The 22,586-nt window shown below is 42.3% G+C and overlaps 1 pseudogene; it reads right to left on the bottom strand.

Moving 5' to 3' along the window:
- Positions 1–7,640: 7,640 nt before the first annotated feature.
- Positions 7,641–20,857, bottom strand: LOC143704547 (uncharacterized; annotated as a pseudogene).
- Positions 20,858–22,586: the final 1,729 nt, after the last annotated feature.

Below are 22,586 nucleotides of genomic sequence, written 5' to 3'. Positions count from 1 at the left end.
GACTAGATTACCCCAGGGATTTAAGGACTCCCCGGCCGTTTTCTCCGCTGTAGTGCACGCAACGCTGAAGGATGTCAGACTCCCTCCTGACACCTGTCTGCTCCAATACGCTGATGACATTCTCATCACTGGTGCTTCTGCGGACCTGTGTGCTGCTGCCAGTACTATTGTCTGCAACGTTTTAGCAGAGGCTGGTTTCAAGGCATCTAAAGAGAAACTTCAGTGGGTGCAGAGGAAAGTCACTTACCTCGGCCATGAACTGTCACAAGGCCAAGTTCGCCTGTCGGCGGACAGAGTCAAAGCTATCGCTTCGTTCAAGCACCCATCAACACGAAAGCAAATGCAAAGCTTTCTGGGACTGGTCAATTACTGTCGATCATGGGTGCCGAACTGTTCCATGTATGACAAAATCCTGCGAGATGCTACGCTGGATGACAAAGAGGACATTACATGGACAAGTGAAATGGACCAAGCGTTCAGACATTTAAAGTCCTCCCTGTTAAGGCCTCCTGCCCTCGGCCTTCCGTCCTATACCGACGATTTTCACCTGTACGTGCACGAAGGTGGGGGCACGGCCGCGGGAATCCTGGCCCAAGAGCATGGGGGTACCTTTCGTCCAGTAGCTTATTTGTCTAAAACTCTTGATCCAGTGGCTCGGGGACTCCCGGCCTGTTTACGTGCAGTGGCTGCTGCAGCGATCATGGTACAGGATGCTGAAAGGGTTGTTTTATCACATCCACTCACAGTTCACACATCACACCAAGTGGGAACAATTATGCGAAATATTTCTACTCAACACATGTCTGCTCAACGGCGTTCTGGCTATGAGGCTATATTATTAGCAACTGATAATTTAACATTGAAAGTAACTTCTGTTATTCATGGCCCTACTGTACATCTGCACAGGTTGTTGACGGATGGTGAATTTGAGAGTGATGACCACGACTGCCTGACCAGACTCCAAACTTCGACTGCCTGCAGGCCAGATGTGTCTACATCTGTCCTGGAGGAGGGAGATAATTGGTATATAGACGGATCCTGTTTCAAGCCAAATGACAATTTATACTTGTGTGGATATGCTATTGTTGAATTACCTGATCGTGTAATTGAGGCATATTCGTTGCCATATAAATCAGCGCAAGTAGCAGAATTAATTGCTCTTACGAGAGCTTGTAAATTGGCAAAAGGTCAGTGCATCAATATATACACTGACTCCAAATATGCGTACGGCGTTGTCCATGATTTTGCTAAATTGTGGGAAGAAAGAAATTTCAAAACCTCCGACGGAAAACCAATTTCCCATCATAACATCGTGGCCGAGCTCATCAGTGCAGCACAGCAACCATCGAAACTTGCTGTTATTAAAGTACCTGGTCATAAAACAGGTGACTCAGATGAGGCTAAGGGAAACAGGTTTGCAGATGAAGTCGCGAAATGGGCTGCTAAAGAAGTAATACTTAGTCCATATGTAAATGAACAGAGCACCGAGGTGCCTATGATGAATTCGTCGCTAATCAATGATTTGGACATTAAAGTACTACAAGCTAACCCTACGCAAGCCGACCTGATTCATTGGGCCGCGAACGAAGTAAAACCAGATCAAGCTGGTATTTTAAGAGACAAGCAGGGTAGAATCGCTCTACCTGCATCCACCGTTGTAATGCTGTGCAGGCATTATCACGGGGTATCACACGTGTCAAAAGAAAAAGTGATCCAAAATTTGAATCAATCATACTGCATAGCAAATGTTCGAAAGAATACTTTGTTGATATTGGATGCTTGCTTGGTGTGTGCATAAACAAACAGACACAAGGCAACTCGCCATGACGCTTTACCGCATCCTGAGCTTCCTTTTCAATATTTACAGATCGATTTTACACATATGCCTCCATGTGGAAATAACAAATATTTGCTCGTGATTGTTGATCGATTTTCGAAGTGGCCAGAAGCTTTTCCGTGTGGTAAAGAAAACGCGCAGACGGTAGTAAAGGTTCTTGCAAAAGAAATTATACCGCGTTTCGGTATTCCAACCGTTATAGCAAGTGATAATGGAACTCCGTTTGCTTCAAAAGTCACACAATTATTAGCCAAAGAACTTAATATTAATTGGCACTTCCATATTCCCTATTCTCCGCAATCCTCAGGGAATGTGGAACGGACCAATAAGACGATAAAAGAACGTCTGAATAAGGCGTGTCTAGATACAGGCAGAAATTGGGTTGATTTGCTGCCTGCCGTATTGACGGAAATGAGAATGTCTCCATCGGCAACCACAAAAATGTCTCCATTTGAAATTCTGATGGGTAGACCTTTCCCGACCCCTTGGGTCAGAGGTCGCGCTGGCAATCTCTCCACAGGTGACACGGAGGTGATCATTGCAGATTACGTGGATTCCCTAGTTAGAACGTTGAATGGCATAAATGGTGATGTCTCTCTCTCTCTCCCTCTTCCTTCAGAAAAGCCAACTCACCCGTTTGTTCCAGGCCAGCAGGTGCTCATAAGGTGTTTGAAGCCCACGAAACTCGGTGAGCCGAACTACTTAGGACCATCCACTGTTATCGCTGTGACGAGGACAGGTGTTCTGACTGATCTCCAGCCCCAGTGGATCCATGCTAGCCGAGTGAAAGCAGCTCCATCCCAGGGGAACGCATAAGCCTATGCGGAAGTGGTGATCGAAAGGAGAACGAGGAAGAGAAGCAGACGAAGAACGAGATTGCTGATTGAGATTAGCAATAATTATAACTGAATCCATTAAGATTCATCGTGCTATGAATACTGTTGTATTTTCGCAAATATGCTTTGATGAATAGAACTGTTAAGTATTAGTGATTTTGAAGGAAATGTTTGATTGAAGAATATCTCATGTATTATTGTACTAGAATGAGTATGCTGAAAAGTATGTGATACGATAATTCTATTATAATCATCTTATCAAAGTGGCCATTGTTAGAAATATCTTTCTCCTTCAGCATACAAAACAATAGTCTATGTATGATTTTTATACTAGGCAGCAAAACTGCCACGTCTGTACATCTTTCCTTTTGTGTGTATGTTAAACATCTGGTATTCATTAATAGAAGATTGCTCACCCCTCCTTTCTCTTTCTCTCTCTTTTTCTCTCTCTATGTTCGTTCCACTTCTATACATTGTGTGTTTGAAAAGCTCCTAGGATCCTAAGGATCCTGTGCAAATCTAACAGGATATTGCCCATATTAAGAAGCTGTTATATAACGTCCATATGATATCTATGATGTAATGTTTGATTTTATTGGTTAGACTTGTATTCTTTTGTTTAAGACTTTCACTATATAAACCCTAGACAAAGGATATTGGGTTGAGCTTCTACTCCAACCAGCGCTGGTTTATTGTATTATCTGTTCATAATAAAGGACCAAGATTTGGGGCACTTTTCGTTTGGACCATTTCATTTCCATTTCTAACAAATACTACTGCTGAATCAGTTCGAATGCATTAACAATATGAACATCAGCTATGCTAATTATTTCCCATCTGCCTTTCTGCTGTTATCTCGGGACGCTAGTCCTGAGGTAAATAGCGTTCGTCAGCTCCAGTTTGTATCCAGCCTCTCACGGAGACTTCAGATGCCCCAACGCCTGTGAAGAGATGACTCGATGCCTGTGAAGAGACGACTCAAAGCCGGCGATATGTTATGCCATAAATTAAAACATGATTAACTGACTGTATTTTTCTATGTACATTTCCAAAATGCACTTTCTGTAAAGCTGCTTTGAGACAATGTGTATTGTGAAAAGCGCTATATAAATAAATTTTAATTGAATTGAAAATGATTTTAAAGATGTGTGGAGAGAAATGAATAATTCTGTAAAACAATATACATGGACAAGAGTTTCACAAGGGAGGATTAGTGCAGCGAGACTTGATCGGCTCTATATCAAGCGTACAGAGAATAATAGATTAATGGAGTGTAAAATTTTTCCATGTTGTGTATCAGATCAACGCATTCTCATCCCAAGGCGTCATTTTATTCACACTTTTGACCATGCTTCCAAATCCGACGCGCATGGCACCCTTTAGCGTCAGATAGATGACGCTTATCCTCGCGCGTAATCTAACGCCTTTAGCGTCAGTTAGATGACGCTTCCGTTTTTAACGTCAGTTACATGACGCTTCCGTAATGGGTAGGTTTAGGTCTGGGGTAGGGTTAGCGTCTCATATTGACGCTAAAGGGTGCCTTGTGCGTCGGATGTTGAAGCATGGTCAACAGCGTCAGATAGATGACGCCTTGGGATGAGAATGGGATCATCATTTTATTTCAGTGAATATTGCCTTGACAAATCAAAAATGTAAAAGTCCTTACTGGAAGTTTAATGTAGCGTTGTTAATAGACAAAGATTTTGTTGAAAAATTTGAATTGTTTTGGAGTGAGTGGGTTTCCCAAAAGGATGATTTCGAAAGTTTGATACAGTGGTGGGAAATAGGAAAGACCCAAATAAAAGTTTTTTGTCAGCAATTTACTTTCTTGTCTACTAGAAAAATTAAACAACAGATAGCTGAAATAGAGCAAGAGATCTTTCAGATTACATCTGGAATGATTCAATATTCAGATCCATCATTAGATCGAAAGTTATCTGAAAAGAAGCAAGATCTTGAGACTTTTTTGCAAGTTCGGGCTAAAGGTGCCCTAATAAGGTCCCGGTTTATGTCTATACATGACATGGATGCTCCTACTTCATATTTTTTTTAATTTAGAAAAGGTCTTCAAGAAACAAAGTGAAATGTACTGTTTAACAACACCAGATGGACCAAAGACTTGTGATTCAAGAAAAATGAGAAAGATTGCAGTGGATTTCTATTCAGAACGCTATAAAAAGGAGGACACTGATACTGGATGCGTTTCACAATTATTACAACAGCTTCGTACCATCACTGAAGAGCAGAGTCGGACTCTGGACAGTGATGTGTCCTTTAAGGAGTTAACTGATGCAGTAACACAGATGAACGCTGGCCGTGCACCTGGAATTGATGGACTGCCAGTGGACTTTTATAAGGCTTTTTGGAAGATCATTGGAAGAGACTTTTATTAGGTGGTTCAAGAATGTTTTAAAGATAAACTACTTCCCAAAAGTTGTCAACGGGCAGTGTTGGCACTGTTACCTAAGAAAGGAGACTTGAGTCTCTTAAAAAATTGGAGGCCTGTATCAATTCTGACATCTGACTATAAGCTAATAGCTAGGATATTGGCCAATAGAATGAAGTATGTTTTGGGTGATGTAAAATCAAGACCAGTCTTATTGTATTCCAGGAAGAACAATACATGACAAAATTTTTTTGGTCAGAGATATTTTGGACTACTCTAAACTTTATGAAGAGGATATAGGTTTTTTGTTCCTGGATCAGGAAAAAGCCTTTGATAGAGTTGACCATGGTTTTCTGTTTGAAAATCTGCATGCATTTGGGTTTGGAAATGTTTTTATTTCTTGGATCAAACTATTGTATATGAATGTTTCTTCTATTTTAAAGATTGGTGGTGGTTTAAGTCAACCAATAAGAATACAGAAGGGTATCAGGCAGGGGTGTCCACTGTCAGGTCAGCTAAATGCTTTAGCAGTGGAACCACTTCTATGTCTACTAAGAAAAAAGTTGTCTGGTTTAAGCATTGGTGATGATCTTCATCCTGTTAAACTAACTGCTTGTGCGGATGACATTACTCTAATTGTGAAAGAACAAAAAGATATTTATATTATTAATTACAGTATTGGATTGTATGAGAGAGCATCTTTTGCAAAACTCAACTGGGGTAAAACAGAAGGCCATCAAAAATATCTTAATTCGTGTTCCAAAGATGAACGAAGGTCTTACGGGGTTGGAACAACATGAGGGTGAGTAAATACTGACAGAATTTTCATTTTTGGGTGAACTAACCCTTTAAAGCAAAATCACTCCCACACCTGTGATGTTGTTCTGAATTTAAATACAGATAGAATTTTCTGCAGATCTTCAGATCTTTCTGCAGGAGTGTATAGGAAGACTAAACAGCAAATTAATGCAGAGCATAGAAATTTCTAGATCACATACTATCCATATGGAAGAGGTTGTGGAGTTGGTGGTAGCTCCTGGTGTGGTGGAGTTAATTTCCTATAATTTGTCTAAGCACAGAAGCTCACAAAATATTGCTATAGGAAGAAAATATTTTAATTTCACTTAGTTATTCAGACTATAGTTCAACATAAGCAACATATGAAGGGAGATTGAAGGTACATTTTCAATCCATTTCAATTTACGAATCATAACACTCCAATATTACATTGAACATTGGGCATATGTCAATGTCACTTTTATTTATATAGCACTATTAAAACAACACATGTTAATGTGCTTTAGATTCATCTCAGTAAGAAAACAGAATAATACAATAGTAATGTTTTATTTTAAAAACATATACATATACAAGTAATATTAATACTGATCATTTTAATGCACTGCAGAATGACAGTCAAAACCCAAAATAGTTTCAAGTAAACTGTTGCCTCTGTTTGATGAAACAAATAAAACTCATCCACATTTTACTAAGAGCTACAGTGATTTACTTTAATTAATCCATCTAATATACTATTAACCACTTTAATATATACATATGGATAACCATAACCAATTTAAAAGAGGAGTTTATTACCTGAAGAATGAATGTCCAGTCTCTCTGGATGTCTATCAATCTCTGCTGTTTTGTAGACTGACTTCACAATTTTCAAAAGAATATATGCATCTGATACACATCACATAAAACATCAACATGCAAATATATAAGGAAAAAGTGAGGTTCACTAGGACAGTCTAAACAGAGTAAAGGTTTGTGTCTGTTTTGTCAGTAGGATATAGAAAATGTTACTTTGAACATATAAACATTTTAATGGCATTCAAAATGTGTCCTGACCTTTTAGATTGAACATTTGGCAAAGAAAAAATAGACAATATTGTGTGTAGAAATATAAGTATTACCTTCCAGTTTATTGAATTGTTGTAGAATATCACATCTGCAGTTGTGCATGGCTGTGGTTTTTATACAGTAAGAAAAATAAAATAGAGAATTAGATTTTTGAATTCTGCTCTTGAAATGAAAATGTTAAGACCAAGTAGAAAGACAAAGAAAATGACACTGCTTTACTGTTGAAATTATTTATTGGATAAACAAACTAATAGCAACCATATCTGAAACACTATAATAAACTAAATCTGTAGATAAATAGGACAATAAAGGATTTCATGCATTAACCATTGTTTACTGACTGTCAGAAGTTAAAAGCTCACTGGCTAAGTGTAAATGTGCATATGCTTTTATTAATCCAGTAGAAACCAAGTCATTTAGATGAAACAATGTTACCTTGAAACAATTTGTGTTTTTTGCAGAAGCTGGATTTGTGGGTTCATGACATTAAATATTTGAAATATATTCATAAGATATTCAAAGGTTTTGAGTTTTTAGTAAAGTTTTTATGTAACATTGCATTTTTACAGAATATGTAAATATACATTGCCTCAAAGCAGGCTGAACTCTGGTGATTCTGGTGCTCATTTAGCAAAAAGAAACAAAGCAACCAATTTTTTAAAGGAAAGTAAGGTGATTCAGGTCCTATGACATTTAAATAACACAATAGCAGGTATTATGAGGAACAGAGGAAGAAGAGTTTTCCAGTGCGGTGCAGATAAAGAATAGGCTGAACAAAACTAGCTAGAACATAACAAACCAAAGCAGAAAACCAGTGTTGGCAAACATATTGTTGTGTTAGAATGGTGTCGAGGGCTACGATAGCATATGGGATATGTATAATAGCCACATTCACAGAAGTTATTAGAATGAGATAAAATTCTCTTCTCTTTCATGTGGTTTTCCTCCTCTCTCTCTCTCCCACTTTCTCCTGGTCCCGACTGCTTCAGAGCTCTGAGAACAGCTACACAGCAGAACAACTGGATGGAGAGGAAGAGGAGGAATTGCAGTGAGAAGAAGAAGGCATATGCCTTCAGGTTGAGAGGGTTTAAAATAAACCTACAAAATAAACATGGTCCAAGAGTGATTATCCAGGCCGCAGTGCAGCAGATCACTCTATATCTAAGAGGTTTGAACTTCAGAAAGGTTACAGGATGAGCCACTGCCAGGTAACGCTCAACACACATGAGACATTGGGACAGAGGACCACCAGTGATGCCTAGTCCTTGTAAAAATGTTACTAATGTTAAGAGATATGGGAACACATTTGACAGAATAAAGAATAAAGAATTCATAGAGTTACCAATCTCACAAACAGAGACATTGAGGATAAAGAAGTCTGAGGCTATCCAATTTTTGGTCCTGTGATGATGAGCCATATAACATAGGAGTGTATAAATGATTTCTATAACACCAGAGTAGATGTTAAAACTTCATGCTGATTTGTACTCGGCTTTCGCCAAGATACGACAAAGCTTTACAGTAACCTATGCTTCTCCATCCATTTACGCTTCTTTCCATATGATGATGTAAATCTCCTTCTGTCTAGTGTTAACACGCGTCAGCACACACAACGGCTGCAACCACAGTGCGGTCCCCCCACGACAACCGTCTGGATTGAGCTGGGTAGGGGAGTTCTCTAGGGTCTTCAAGTGGGCACCTTCCGTCCTCAGTGTTTCGTCGACTAGCCCACGACACCTCAAGAGCGCTCGATAGTGACTCTGGCGTCCCAGAGTCACCCCCCTCCGTCCCCCACTCAACTCAGTCCAGCTTACTGACCTCTACATCCCTCCTGCTGCTGAGACCTAAACACAATCTCACAATCTATCCGCAACCCAACCATACGCGCCAACCCGTTTGACTAAGGCTGTCGAGCCCCACTGGTGCGTTAATATGCAGTTTCATTGGCAACGGTTCCGTATGGCATACCACCTACCGCAAAACACAATATCTGCCCAACCACCCGTCATTCACGCAATATACACAGGAACGTGATGACTGTAAATACTATACAACCTATACAAATAAACCAACAGACTCTTCAAGTTTTCAAGAATTCTACCAAACCGTAGCATGGCGGCCTGTACACAGCCAGCTAGAATCTTTCCGTCTCAACCACAGCCAGTTGCTGCTCCTTTCTGCTGCTTCAGATAAGTTCTTTACTGTGCAACGCAACTCTTGACCACTGAATCCTACGTCTCTGAGGAACCGGGTTGTAGAGTGTGCCACAAAACCGCGACAACCCACTTCCACTGGATAAACCTGGACTCTCCATCCTCGCTGTTCTGCTTCAGTGGCCAGATGAGCATACTCCAGTTTCTTCCTATCATATGCCTCATCTACCGCATCCTCCCATGGCACTGTTAACTCTATCAGTTGAACAATGTGATCCAGACCAGAAAACAATATCTGGTCGTAGGTTAGTGGTGGCAATCTCAGGTGGAAAAATAAGCCGTTGATCAAGATCAGCCAGCATCTTCCAGTCCCTAGCAGCTTCCAGTTGTCCTGGGCGAGAATTAGTGTGAGCACCTTTTCTTGGTGGTTGCTCGCCTAGGCGGAGGAATATTGTCTTCTGCGTGTAATGTTTTGCTAGAACAGGCGGCAACTTATTGGTCATACTACGCTTGCCTTCCAATGCTAAAGCCAAACATCGCAATACTTGGTCATGGTGCCAAGTAAACCGCCCTTGGCTAAGAGCCACCTTACATCCTGTCAAAATGTGCCTTAATGTGGCAGGTGATGAACACAAAGGACAAGAGGGATCCTCTCCTACCCAGAGGTTTAGGTTCTGCGGTGATGGGAGAACATCATATGTTGACCTAATAAGGAAACTGATCCTACTCTCTTCCATTGACCAAAGGTCTTGCCAGCCCATTTTGCGTTGTTCCACACTCTCCCATCTCATCCACTCTCCCTGCTTGGCCTGGGAAATTGCCTTTATACATCTCATCCTCTCCTCCTGCTTTCGCACCTCGTTGACTACCAGCTTCCTCCTTTGAGCTGGGCCTGCCTTGTGCCATTTAGGAGGAGCTAAACTGAGCCCAAAACCCCCTCTTCCATGCTGTACCTGTCCCACGATATGCCCAATTTGAAGGTCAGCCTTTGCCTCTACTACAGATTTCTTTGCTGACCACTTTCTACCAGTTTTTAAAGCAGAGACTGGCAGCTGCAATACTGCTTTACTATAAAGTCCCACTCTGCTGAGGCAGCGTGGAACTCCCAACCATTTCTTGATGAATGAACTAATTAGCGCTTCCAGCTTATCCACTGTTGTCAAAGAAACCTCGTACATAGTCAGTGGCCACAGCAACCTTGGTAGTAGACCAAACTGAAAGCACCAGAGTTTTGGTTTGCCTGGTAGAGCACAGCTGTTTATGCTCTTCAACCCTTCCACTGCTTGTCGTCTAACTTCTCCCACTCGAACTGTGTCCTTTAGATCCCCATCGTACCATCTCCCAAGACTCTTCACTGGCTTCTCAGAAACTGTTGGTATTGCCTCACCATTAATGAAGAATCTTTTATCTACTACCTTTCCTTTAGCTATCGAGATGCTCCTTGATTTAGAGGGCTTAAATTGCATTCGTGCCCATATTATCTGTTAACTTCCCCAATAACCGATTAGTGCAGGCTACTGTTGTAGTCATGGTTGTCATGTCATCCATGTATTCTCTGATTGGTGGTAGTCGCATCCCAGAAGCCAAGCGCTCTCCTCCTACTACCTATCTTGATGCCCTAATTTAGCTGATTGAATTCGTTGCCAGATAACATTGATGTGTTCTAAGCATCCTGAGAACCCTGGAATGCCCGCTTTTGGAACTGAAGTGTCAATGAAGCCATTCTTTAATAGGTAGGTTGACAATCTCTGCGCAATAATGCTGAACAAAATCTTACCTTCAACGTTTAATAGTGAAGTAGGACGAGACTGACTGATGCTTGTAGCATCTTTTTCTTTAGGTATAAAGACTCCACCTGCTCGGCGCCATGCTCTAGGTACAACCTGCTTTTCCCATGCCACTTTTATCAATTTCCACAAAATTCGTAGAGCTCCTGAAGCACTCTTGTACACTCTGTACAGAACTCCATTAGGCCCTGGAGATGATGAAGCCCTTGCCTTTCTCACAACCTGCTCTATCTCTTTCCACTTAGGTGCACAGACCTCCATTTGGTATTCTGGTGGATTGATAGGTGGGATATCTGACAGAATTGACATAGGCTCATGCCTTTTTGCATCTGTATGCGTTTCCTCCAAATATCGGTCTAGCTCAACCCTAGATGCTTTGTAAAGTGCCATTCTTCTCACTGGTGAATAACTTCTTTACGAATTTGAATGGGTCTTTATAGAAATTAGCCCTCGAACGCTCCCTCTTTTGTAGCGTTTCCGTAGGCGCTCAGCTCTGCGTAATGTTGCAAGCTTATCTTTTATGGCCCTTTGTAAGAGATTGAGTCCCTCCTTCTGACTTATTTCTGCTTTTTCCCATTGCTTCCTCAGCTGTCTCCTTTCTATAACTAACCCTTCAATTTTCTGCTGCCGTCTAGATACAGCAGGAGTAGTTTGTACTTTTTCCTTCCTTTTTTCCACACCAAACCTCTCACTTCCATATGCGTAAATGATGTCCCCAAATGTATCCAGCTTCTTTTCAACTGTACCAGTTAATCTTTCCAATGCAGAGCATAGATCTGTGTTTACCGTGTCCCATGCAGTTTTCTCACAAGCTCTTGGCCATCTAACTCCAGGCCTATGCCCGTTGAGGTTCTTTTCTCTTTTATGCTGGTTAGTCTGACCGGGCTCACAAGTATCAATGTGTTCATCACTAACTGTGCAAACCCTCATCTCCTCTATGACAGGGGTACTGATATCCTGCGAACTGTGGTTTGCTTCCTGTCGCTGGATTTCATTCGACTGACTTGACTGACTTTGTAAGAAGTACTGATCAATGCGAGGCCCTTGTCCCTACTCCCTCAAGCATTTAATTTTCCCTTGATGAATCTTCAACCCCCTGACCGTTTTCGCCTTGCTCCAGCCACAGACACAAGCTTGAAGTTCAATGACTTTGCTAACTGCAGAACCTGAACTAGTCTTTTGTGAAGTACTCTCCATACTCATATCCGTTTCCATTCCAACGTCGTTAACCATGTTGTCCAACATTGAGTCATCTTCCGCCCCTGCTTCCGCAGACTCTAGGGGTATTTTTCTCTTTAATTTCTCAGAAGCCTTGGGCAGAAGCCTTGGGAACACATATGCAAATATTCAATATAAAAATGAGGTTCAAAAGTATAGGTATGTGGAAATTTTTTCATATGAAATTGTCACATGATGAGTGAATATAAATTTGAATCTTGGCTTTCACAGGAGGCATGTCATACACCTGCAATTCAATACCAAATATGAGGTTTAGAAAGATCCAACATTATGAGAAATTATGAGACAATAATTTACACAACTTTATTTTTTAAACATTTTTTTAATAACCGTATAGTCATGCAACTCATACAATTAAAGAGGATTATAGAGTGACCAAAATGTTCAATAAATGAAATCTCCTTTTGAGTTTCTTTGTCTCTGCACACTCTGGACATTCACTCAACTAGCTTAATGAGGTTTTTATCAACAACAAGATCAGTTTGCGGTGCTGAACATTTCTAAATAAACAGAACCGTGAGGGACAAATCAAACAGGAAAATATAACATTAGCAGGTCTTATGAGGAACAATGGCAGAAGAGTTCCCTCTATATGGAACTCGCACTGCGTCGATGATGGCTTTTTGGGGAACGAATACCCACTATGCCGCAATGAACCCTGCCTGTCCCTGTGAATCTGTCTCAAGCACAACTTAGGACGAGAGCCCTCATGCACCCGGTGTAGAAGGGAGGTCCAGACTGTAAAATCTTGTGAATGTGTACGGAGTGGCCCAGCCAGCCGCATCACATACCTTTTGGATAGGGGCCCCTGAAAGGAGGACTCTATGCCATGCCTCTAATTAAGAGAGCCCTTAAAGCCAAAAGTGAAGGCAGACTGTGCACCTGATAGGCCAGGGAAATAGCTTGAACACTCCAATTGCTGATGGTATGCATAGAAGCGGGGAACCCCTTCCTAGATGACCCAAAACATACCAACAACTGATCTGACTTTCCTTCACTGAGATGACTTCTGAATGTAGATATTAAGCACTCTGACAGAGCAGAGCAGATTAAGTCTCTCATCTTCCACCGTCACATGAGGTGGAGGACTAAAAGCCTGCAGAACTATAGACCGTGCCATATTAGAAGCCACCTTAGGCACATAGCCCAGTCTGGGATGCAAGATAGCCTTAACCACCACTGCAGACAAATTACAACCCTTAATAATCGGTGGATACCAGGTAGAAATAGTCTGTAGTTTTAAATACTTGGGAACATTCATAGATAGTAATTTGAGTTTTGTTGGAAATGTGGATTATGTTTTTATTAAGGCAATGCAGAGATTGTATCTAATTCGGAGGCTAAAACACTTTGGTGTAAGCAAGAAAATTTTAGAAATGTTCTATAAGATCTTGTGTAGAGTATTATGTCTTTTAATATGACTATGTAGTATGGAGTTCTGACTGTTAAAGCAAAGCAGAATTTGTCAAGTATGTAGCTACTACAATTGTAAGACACAAATACAACTGAATGATAAATATAAATATAAATATATTTATATATATTTATTAAAATATTTTTAATAAATATATTTAACTATTATATATATATATATATATATATATATATATATATATATATATATATATATATATATATATATATATACAGATCCTTCTAAAAAAATTGCATATTGTGATAAAGTTCATTATTTTCCATAATGTAATGATAACAATTAAACTTTCATATATTTTAGATTCATTGCACACCAACTGAAATATTTCAGGTCTTTTATTGTTTTAATACTGATGATTTTGGCATACAGCTCATGAAAACCCAAAATTTCTATAAAAAAAATTAGCATATTTCATCCGACCAATAAAAGAAGTGTTTTTTTAATACAAAAAAAGTCAACCTTCAAATACAGGTCCTTCTCAAAAAATTTGCATATTGTGATAACGTTCATTATTGTCCATAATGTAATGATAAAAATTAAACTTTCATATATTTTAGATTCATTGCACACCAACTGAAATATTTCAGGTCTTTTATTGTTTTAATACTGATGATTTTGGCATACAGCTCATGAAAACCCAAAATTCCTATCTCAAAAAATTTGCAAATTTCATCTGACCAATAAAAGAAGTGTTTTTAATACAAAAAAGTCAACCTTCAAATAATTATGTTCAGTTATGCACTCAATATTTGGTCGGGAATCCTTTTGCAGACATGACTGCTTCAATGCGGCGTGGCATGGAGGCAATCAGCCTGTGGCACTGCTGAGGTGTTATGGAGGCCCAGGATGCTTCGATAGCGGCCTTAAACTCATCCAGAGTGTTGGGTCTTGCGTCTCTCAACTTTCTCTTCACAATATCCCACAGATTCTCTATGGGGTTCAGGTCAGGAGAGTTGGCAGGCCAATTGAGCACAGTAATACCATGGTCAGTAAACCATTTACCAGTGGTTTTGGCACTGTGAGCAGGTGCCAGGTCGTGCTGAAAAATGAAATCTTAATCTCCATAAAGCTTTTCAGCAGATGGAAGCATGAAGTGCTCCAAAATCTCCTGATAGCTAGCTGCATTGACCCTGCCCTTGATAAAACACAGTGGACCAACACCAGCAGCTGACATGGCACCCCAGACCATCACTGATGGACCCCAGTCTTCCTCCAGACTCTGCCACCTTGATTTCCGAATGACATGCAAAATTTGCTTTCATCCGAAAAAAGTACTTTGGACCACTGAGCAACAGTCCAGTGCTGCTTCTCTGTAGCCCAGCTCAGGCGCTTCTACCGCTGTTTCTGGTTCAAAAGTGGCTTGACCTGGGGAATGCGGCACCTGTAGCCCATTTTCTGCACACGCCTGTGCACGGTGGCTCTGGATGTTTCTACTCCAGACTCAGTCCACTGCTTCCGCAGGTCCCCCAAGGTCTGGAATCGGTCCTTCTCCACAATCTTCCTCAGGGTCCGGTCACTTCTTCTCGTTGTGCAGCGTTTTTTGCCACACTTTTTCCTTCCCACAGACTTCCCACTGAGGTGCCTTGATACAGCACTCTGGGAACAGCCTATTTGTTCAGAAATTTCTTTCTGTGTCTTACCCTCTTGATTGAGGGTGTCAATGATGGCCTTCTGGACAGCAGTCAGGTCGGCAGTCTTACCCATGATTGCGGTTTAGAGTAATGAAACAGGCTGGGAGATTTTAAAAGCCTCAGGAATCTTTTGCAGGTGTTTAGAGTTAATTAGTTGATTCAGATGATTAGGTTAATAGCTCGTTTAGAGACCCTTTTCATGATATGCTAATTTTTTGAGATAGGAATGTTGGGTTTTCATGAGCTGTATGCCAAAATCATCAGTATTAAAACAATAAAAGACCTGAAATATTTCAGTTGGTGTGCAATGAATCTAAAATATATGAAAGTTAAATTTTTATCATTACATTATGGAAAATAATGAACTTTATCACAATATGCTAATTTTTTGAGAAGGACCTGTATAACTATTTTATCAAAAGTTATAATAAAAGCATTGGTTATTATAGAGGACTCTTCTCATCTCTTACATTCTAAATTTCAGTTTTTACCATCAAGGAAACGTTTTGGGGTGGTGATGGCGCAGTGGATAAGACACATGCCTTTGGTGTGAGAGACCCGGGTTCGAATCCACTGTGAGACACCAATGTGTCCCTGAGCAAGACACTTAACCCCTAGTTGCTCCAGAGGCGTGCGACCTGTGACATATATAGCAATTGTAAGTCGCTTTGGATAAAAGCGTCAGCTAAATGAATAATGTAAATGTAATGTTTTAGACAACCCCAGGGGAGTCAAAATGTGTACCAGATGTCATTTGAGCCAACTGCCATTAGAATGTTAAATGTTGGGAAGGATATGAATATGAGTAGGGGTGGAAATGTATGCATAGATTGTATATGTGCATTCGGGAATTTTATTATTTTAATTGTTTTATATTCATGTATATTGTTATGTTGTGTTGGTGTCCTTGTGTGTGGTGTATAGAGAAGCCAAAGACAAATTTCCACTTGTGGATAATTAAAGGACAACATAGTTCAGCTCAGTCCACATGGACATGGTTCTCTTTCGAGAGTATCTCTCGTACTGCGTAATATCTTACGCTATGGGGAAAACCTCTTTTCCACGAGATATTGCAGCCAAAAATTATCCTTAATTTTGAATTAATGTAAAACGCTGTGCAGCAGCATGCTGACATAGGCAAGACGGCTTGCGCGCCTATTGGCTGCCTTGCGGCAACAGCAGCAGCCTATCGAGAGTGGCCCTGCGTGACACATATCCAATGGGGGCATTGCGCGCCCATTTCGTCACGTCCCGCCAGAAAGGGCGTGGTCTTGGCCTATAAATATAGCTCGATTAGGCTGGAACAACTGATTTTCATCACTTCAGCGAAGCATCACGCATCGCTGGATCCAGAGTAAGAAGTCACGCCGTCTGAGGAAAAGCACACAGCGGGACGAGCCTTGAGTCTGAAGTCGCTTGCATCGCCGCCTTTAGCCGCCGTACCTGCTACGCTTTCCGGCATTATATCCTTTTCAAAGTGTGTGTGTGTGTTTGCCGCTGCGGCACACATTTTTTCACTGTCTCTCTATCTCTCCTAAAAGAGCTGCATCTTTTTCAAGATGCATAGATCCTGCGGCTCATGCCGAGCCACACTCAGTGAAGAGGATCGCCATGTCATCTGCGTTTCCTGCCTGGGTGAGGATCATGCAGCTCTCGCTCTCGTCGACGGCGGATGCCCTCACTGTGAGCTACTGCCGATGGTGACTCTGAGGACTCGCCTGGCATCATTCTCAGAGCCTCCACTTCAGCCCGCTGTAGCACCGCGCCGTAAAAAGCGCCGTGCCCAGCGCGGCCCAGAGCCTTCTCCTGCCCGCCAAAGCTCCCCGGTTCGCCCGCCAGCTTCGCCGGCATCGCTCGAGTCCCTCCCCGGTGGATAGCGGCCGCCGCCGCTTCCGCCATTGAGGTCGATGAAACAGCCGAGGCCTGTTCTATCCTGGCATCAGATAGTGAGGATTGGGCGAGTTCTGTGGACCTCCCCTCTGCTATCCGCGAGCCTTCTGGGAAACGAGCCGGCATTGAATCAGAGCTGATGCTTCTGCTCTCTCAAGCCGTCGACAACCTCGGACTCAACTGGGAGGCGCCCGCGCAGCCTGCGCGCAACCGACTGGATGGATGCTTCCTCAAGAAGGACCACACGCCGTCACAATCCAGGATTCTCACCGAAACGTTTCACTCGTCCAGTTCCATGCAATGTGACTGTTCCAGCGTATCTAGCAGTCAACAAGCCGGTCCATTTGCCCGCTTGCCTGTACACAAACGCCGTTTTTATGGCTACCCAGATAAATCCAATAAAGAGTGTATTTTCTGGTGTTCCGGCCACAGCCGATGGTGTTATGAGTGTTGTAAGAATGCCCAAGTCTCAGTGCCCATTCCCACACGCAGACACAGCCCGCCACAATACAGGGCTAGCGCAAATAAAATCGACTCATGTCGATTGTGCAATAAATGTAGTGTACGTGCCCACGACACAGTGCCCACAAACACTACACAAAGCATGTCCCACGGTTTCTGTAAAAACGAAACCAACACATTTTCAGTCGGCGCGAGCCGACAGTGTTCTCAGTGCAGTGAGTGTGCCAGCTATCCCGTGCCCACATTCACTCACAAACGTGCCGAACCCCATGGGGCTAGTCCCGCCCGCCTTCTCTCCACAACCTGTCAGAGAGAAGCCAGAGATGGATTAGGGGATCCCAGTACCCGCCAGACATGTCACAACTCACCCGTCACCTCCTCCTTGGAGTCAGAAGCTTCTGAGGGCGCTTTGTTCCACTCCTCCCGCTTTACTCAATCGTGCCGCCATCGAGCCTCACGACAGTTATAGCCAGGGCAAGTGGAGACTCCATCCCCTGGGTCCAGCTGGGTCATGACCATTCCGGGGCCGCTCAGTTGAACCCCCCCCGCCCCCCCCCCCCCCCCCCCCGTCCCGGTTTCATCTTTCCGCCAGTGTTTGTGTAAACCGAGCGGACTACCCTTGGACAAACACTGGGTCTCAGCTGCCCCAGGGGCCCGCAGAAATGCGTTTAACCCCAGTGAGCCTTCTAAAAGTGACTGCGACTCATGGTCGCCTTGCGCCTGCTCAAGTCAGTGAAATCATCACACTTCATGTTGAGCAGAATTGCTCCTGAAACTCAGTGAAGTTCATCGCACTCAGGTGTTGAGCAGCAATGCTCCTGTAGCTCAGTGAGTTTATCACACTCAGGTGTTGAGCAGAAATGCTCCTGTAGCTCAGTGAATTCGTCACACGCAGTGCTGAGCAGAAATGCTCCTGGTGCTCAGTGAAGTTCTTCGCACTCAAGTGTTGAGCAGAAATTCTCCTGAAGCTCAGTGAGTTTATCACACTCAGGTGTTGAGCAGGAATGCTCCTGAAGCTCAGTGAACTTGTCACACTCAAGTGCTGAGCAGAAGATGCTCCTGAAGCCCAGTGATCTTCACATGTTGTGTTGAGCAACGCTCCTGTCTTTGTGCGCCCGTCGCTTGCACCTACGTGCTAAGTCAGGAGAGGAACAGGTCTTCATAGTTGCCCCTTATTGGCCCAACTAGACCTGGTTCCCATCGACAGCCTTCCTGACTTCCTGACGGGGCACGAGGGCACCCGCGTTCTTCCCCCGGAGATTCCGGGCAGTCTTACATCTGAACGCGGAGGTTCAGGTGGCTATCACAGGGGATGTGATAGTTACCATCACTTCTGCGAGCACCCCCTAGAAATGGGTAGCGTGCTTACGCCTTTAGAAGTGGAACCTAGTCGTTGAGTGCGTCTTCTCTCCAGAGGAGATCCTGAAAGCTTTCGATCACTTCAGTGCTCTCTTTCCTGCAATATGGGTTGCAGTAGGCTGTTTTCCTTCACCCTCAAAATGATGTTGCCTCGGTGTTTAAACGCCACTCATCGTGTTGCAGAAGTGTGCAGAAACAGATTCTGATCGTCAGGTTCCTTAGGAGCAAGGTCTTGTAAATCCTTGTGTCCCTCTTTACCTCTTGGGCCTTGTCCCTGCTGCGACTGCACTGCAGAGACCGCCCCTGAGCCACCGCAGGCAGTGAGTTAAAAATTCTGTTTTATCAGTTCTCCTGCTCACGTGGTCTCTACTAGAGGGTAGGGACTTGCTCGCTTTCGGTCAACGTATTGTGCCTGGAGTCTGGGCCGGCTAACTCTCACAAGCTGAGACCCCGGCTCGGATTGTGCCCAAGGTTCCTACCTCTCCCGTAATAGGAGCAGGTGGTGAGCCTGCAAGCGCTGCCCTGGAGGAGGAAGATCCAGCCCTGGCTTCTCTGTCCGTTCGCGTGTACGTGTACAGAACGCAAGCCATAGACCTCAGACCAGCTCTACAAATATCTGTTGGAATTCAGCAGAGGGGGAAGGCTGTTTCCATGCAAAGTTGCACTTAGTGCTTGCCTTCATTTCGGTAAAAATCCGAGATGCAACATGTCCACTTAGGTGTTGAGCTCCTCTATGATGAGTGTAAAGTGCTCCGCCTGGGTGTTGACGATATGCTTTGCTAAACAGATTCTAGAGTTGGGGGCTGGACGACACCTAGTTGAACCGCTGCTTCCCGTGGGCTCCCTTCTCATGAAGCCAGTTTCACCGTGAGCCCGGTTCAAGTGTCGGCTTGCTGCGCCATTCCCCTCCTATGGACTGGATATGTGCGCTTTTCTACTCCAGTTGAGTTCCCTTAAAATTGAACCCTGTTGAGTTCCTCCACACCCCTCCGACGTCGGACGTGCGGAACGTCTGGTGTTAGGCCTACCACTCGTAAGCAGTGTGGAACCTGTGTTAGGCTGGGTCCATATGTTGCGGTCCCTACGGCGACCCCATATGTGTATTCTTCCACGATACGGCTCCCTGCGGCGAGCCAGTGTCTTCCCTCGGCAGAGTCTCTCTGCCGTCACTGTCCGGTGTGTCTCCCTCGTCTTAGGCTGGAGCCACCCCAGTGACATTCCGTATGTTAGACTGCCCGGTTTCCGCCCAGTTCATATGTGTATTATGAATCCCTGAAGGAGGGAGCGGAGGACGTAGTCCCCTTGCCACTACCGCTGGACCACCGCTGACCCCGGGTTACTCTCGGCTCCTCAGCGAAAAGCAACTAGTGCGTGCATCCACTTCCGTATTTATACCCGCGCCGCGGGGGCGGAGTGTGTGATGCAAATCACGCACGCCAAATTCCATTGGTTCGTTCAATAGTAATCGAAGATGATAGGCTCCCTAGCGTGATCCCAATTCAGTCGACGTCGACTACGTCCTCCGTTCCCTCCTTCAGGGAACAGTGGGTTGCATACGCAACCAGGACGTTTCCCAAATCGCCGGAGAAAAAGAAAAGCAGGTACAAAACCACCCAACACAAAACAATACAAGCTAAACACACTCACTTCCTTAACATCTTTTTGTAAAAGAATATAGAGGAATCTAGAGATCATAAAAGGAACAACTACAGTTAGCATAGTCACAGTCAATATTACAATGATCTTAAAAGCTCTTTTCTTAATGTGGTTTTCCTCCTTTCTCTCTCTCCCTCTCTCTCCTGGTCCTGACTGCTTCAGAGCTTCGAGCATAAAAAACTTCGAGCATATGCTTTTTTATTGAGCATAAAAAACTCTGATGCAACTCTGTTTCCTGTTCCTGTGATGATGAGCCATATAACATAGGAGTGTGTAGGAAGACCAACCGAAAGACTGAAGATCATCACATAAATCGTCATAGTGTCCATTGGTAATTCATTAGCTTAACCGTTGTTTAGCCACGTAGAAAAAAATAACCGACTGTGCTGTGAAATGAGCAATAGCTAGACGAGTTTGAAGTATAATAGTTTTATAGGTAGCAGAAAAACAGCAATACTCATCTTTCATGTCGATGTTTCGTAGACATAGCTGAAAGATGTTCTAAAAGAAATATCTCATGTAGAAATATCTGTTCATGTTTTTCATGAATTCCTATATGTTTGACCACTCTCGGAGACTATAATTTTTGCAAACTGTACAAAAACAAAAAGAAGCAAGATGTAAACGGCCTAATTGACTAGTATAAAAAATGTCAATTAAAAAACTGATCACAAGTGGCTTTTCTGTATGGCTCATGTTGTATTTACTTTTTAGCAAGTTGATCACTAGCATTTACTTTTGTGCAATTTTAATTTTAAACACCGAACTGACCGAACTCTCTCAGTGCAATAGTCATATGTGATTCTATTGTAATAGTTTACGTGTAAAACAGCATGCACATACTTTTTGCGTTAATACTTTGTGTGATTCCACATCGTAGATAGAGGGAAAGTTGCAATTTAGTCAAACATTCTCAAACAGAAATACTTCAGAGTACAAATACTTAAATTATTAATGGTCATTTATTCCTATAAACAATGAATGTTGACGGCTCTCAAAGAAAAGTCTTCACCTAAAACAGGCACACATTCAAAATGTGAACCAGTGTCATCTGCTATCTGAATAGTAATAAAACCATCATTTGTGAACTTTTGTGTATTTATTATTATAAACGGTGCTTTTCTTAGTGATTTGGTCTTTTGAATTCATGTATAAAGATTATGTTTTAAAGTTAGTCTTTACAAGAATGTGGAACTTTGCGGTGTGACAAAATATGTTGGCGTGTAAAAATACATAGAAACATTTAAGGACAACTATTTACACACATACTAAGCAGAATAATATATAACTGTAGCTTGTGAACATTCCATTATCTGTTTATTTGGGGTCAGAGAACAAATTTTTGAAAAAAAATATTTGTGGTGGATTTAAAAAAATAAAAGGTATTAGTTAATAACAAACAAAAACTTAAAATCAGCACGGAACCCTAATATTAATAAATAAAATATGGTTTGATAATGACTTCCATAATATTTTCCTTTAGTAAAGCTATGCCCGTATCGCCCAAAACAAAGTTTTGCGTTTGTGGGTGAGACCTCGCAAAGATTACACTTTCTCGAACATTGCATGTTTGCACTATGCCTGAAACTTAGTAATCGACATGCATTTCTGTAGGTTTGTCAAAAGAAAAAATCATCTGGTTTAGTTGCATTCTAAAACACTACTTTTCTTAAAAAACAATGTGTCAGACGTAATTGGTAGCATGATTGCCTCGTTTAATCGTGTATTAAGTACATACTTATCAGGCTGATATTTGTAGAAAGTACATTTATAAAAGAAAAAAGAACCGGTTGATGGCCTTGTGTCAGAACACAACAGGTATGAAGATATGTTTTTTTATTTTTTTTATTTTATTTTAAAAGCTAGATTAATCTTTGAAAAGGTTAATACAATATTTGATTTTTGGCGGAAAATCTGGAAAACCACCTTACGCACGCAGTGTTTTCACCAATTGATCTAAGCCGTTAGCCATCCTTAATGCCGTCATTGTGAGTTGAACTGTTTGGTGTTTTGCAGCGCATATTTCTTTTGCAAAAAAACAAACAAAAA

The sequence above is a fragment of the Siphateles boraxobius genome, unplaced genomic scaffold, assembly GCF_051911475.1.
Source record: "Siphateles boraxobius isolate OS27281-9 unplaced genomic scaffold, OSU_SipBor_1 11, whole genome shotgun sequence".
NCBI classification, from domain to species: domain Eukaryota; kingdom Metazoa; phylum Chordata; class Actinopteri; order Cypriniformes; family Leuciscidae; genus Siphateles; species Siphateles boraxobius.
This window is presented reverse-complemented; position numbering and strand designations above follow the sequence as displayed.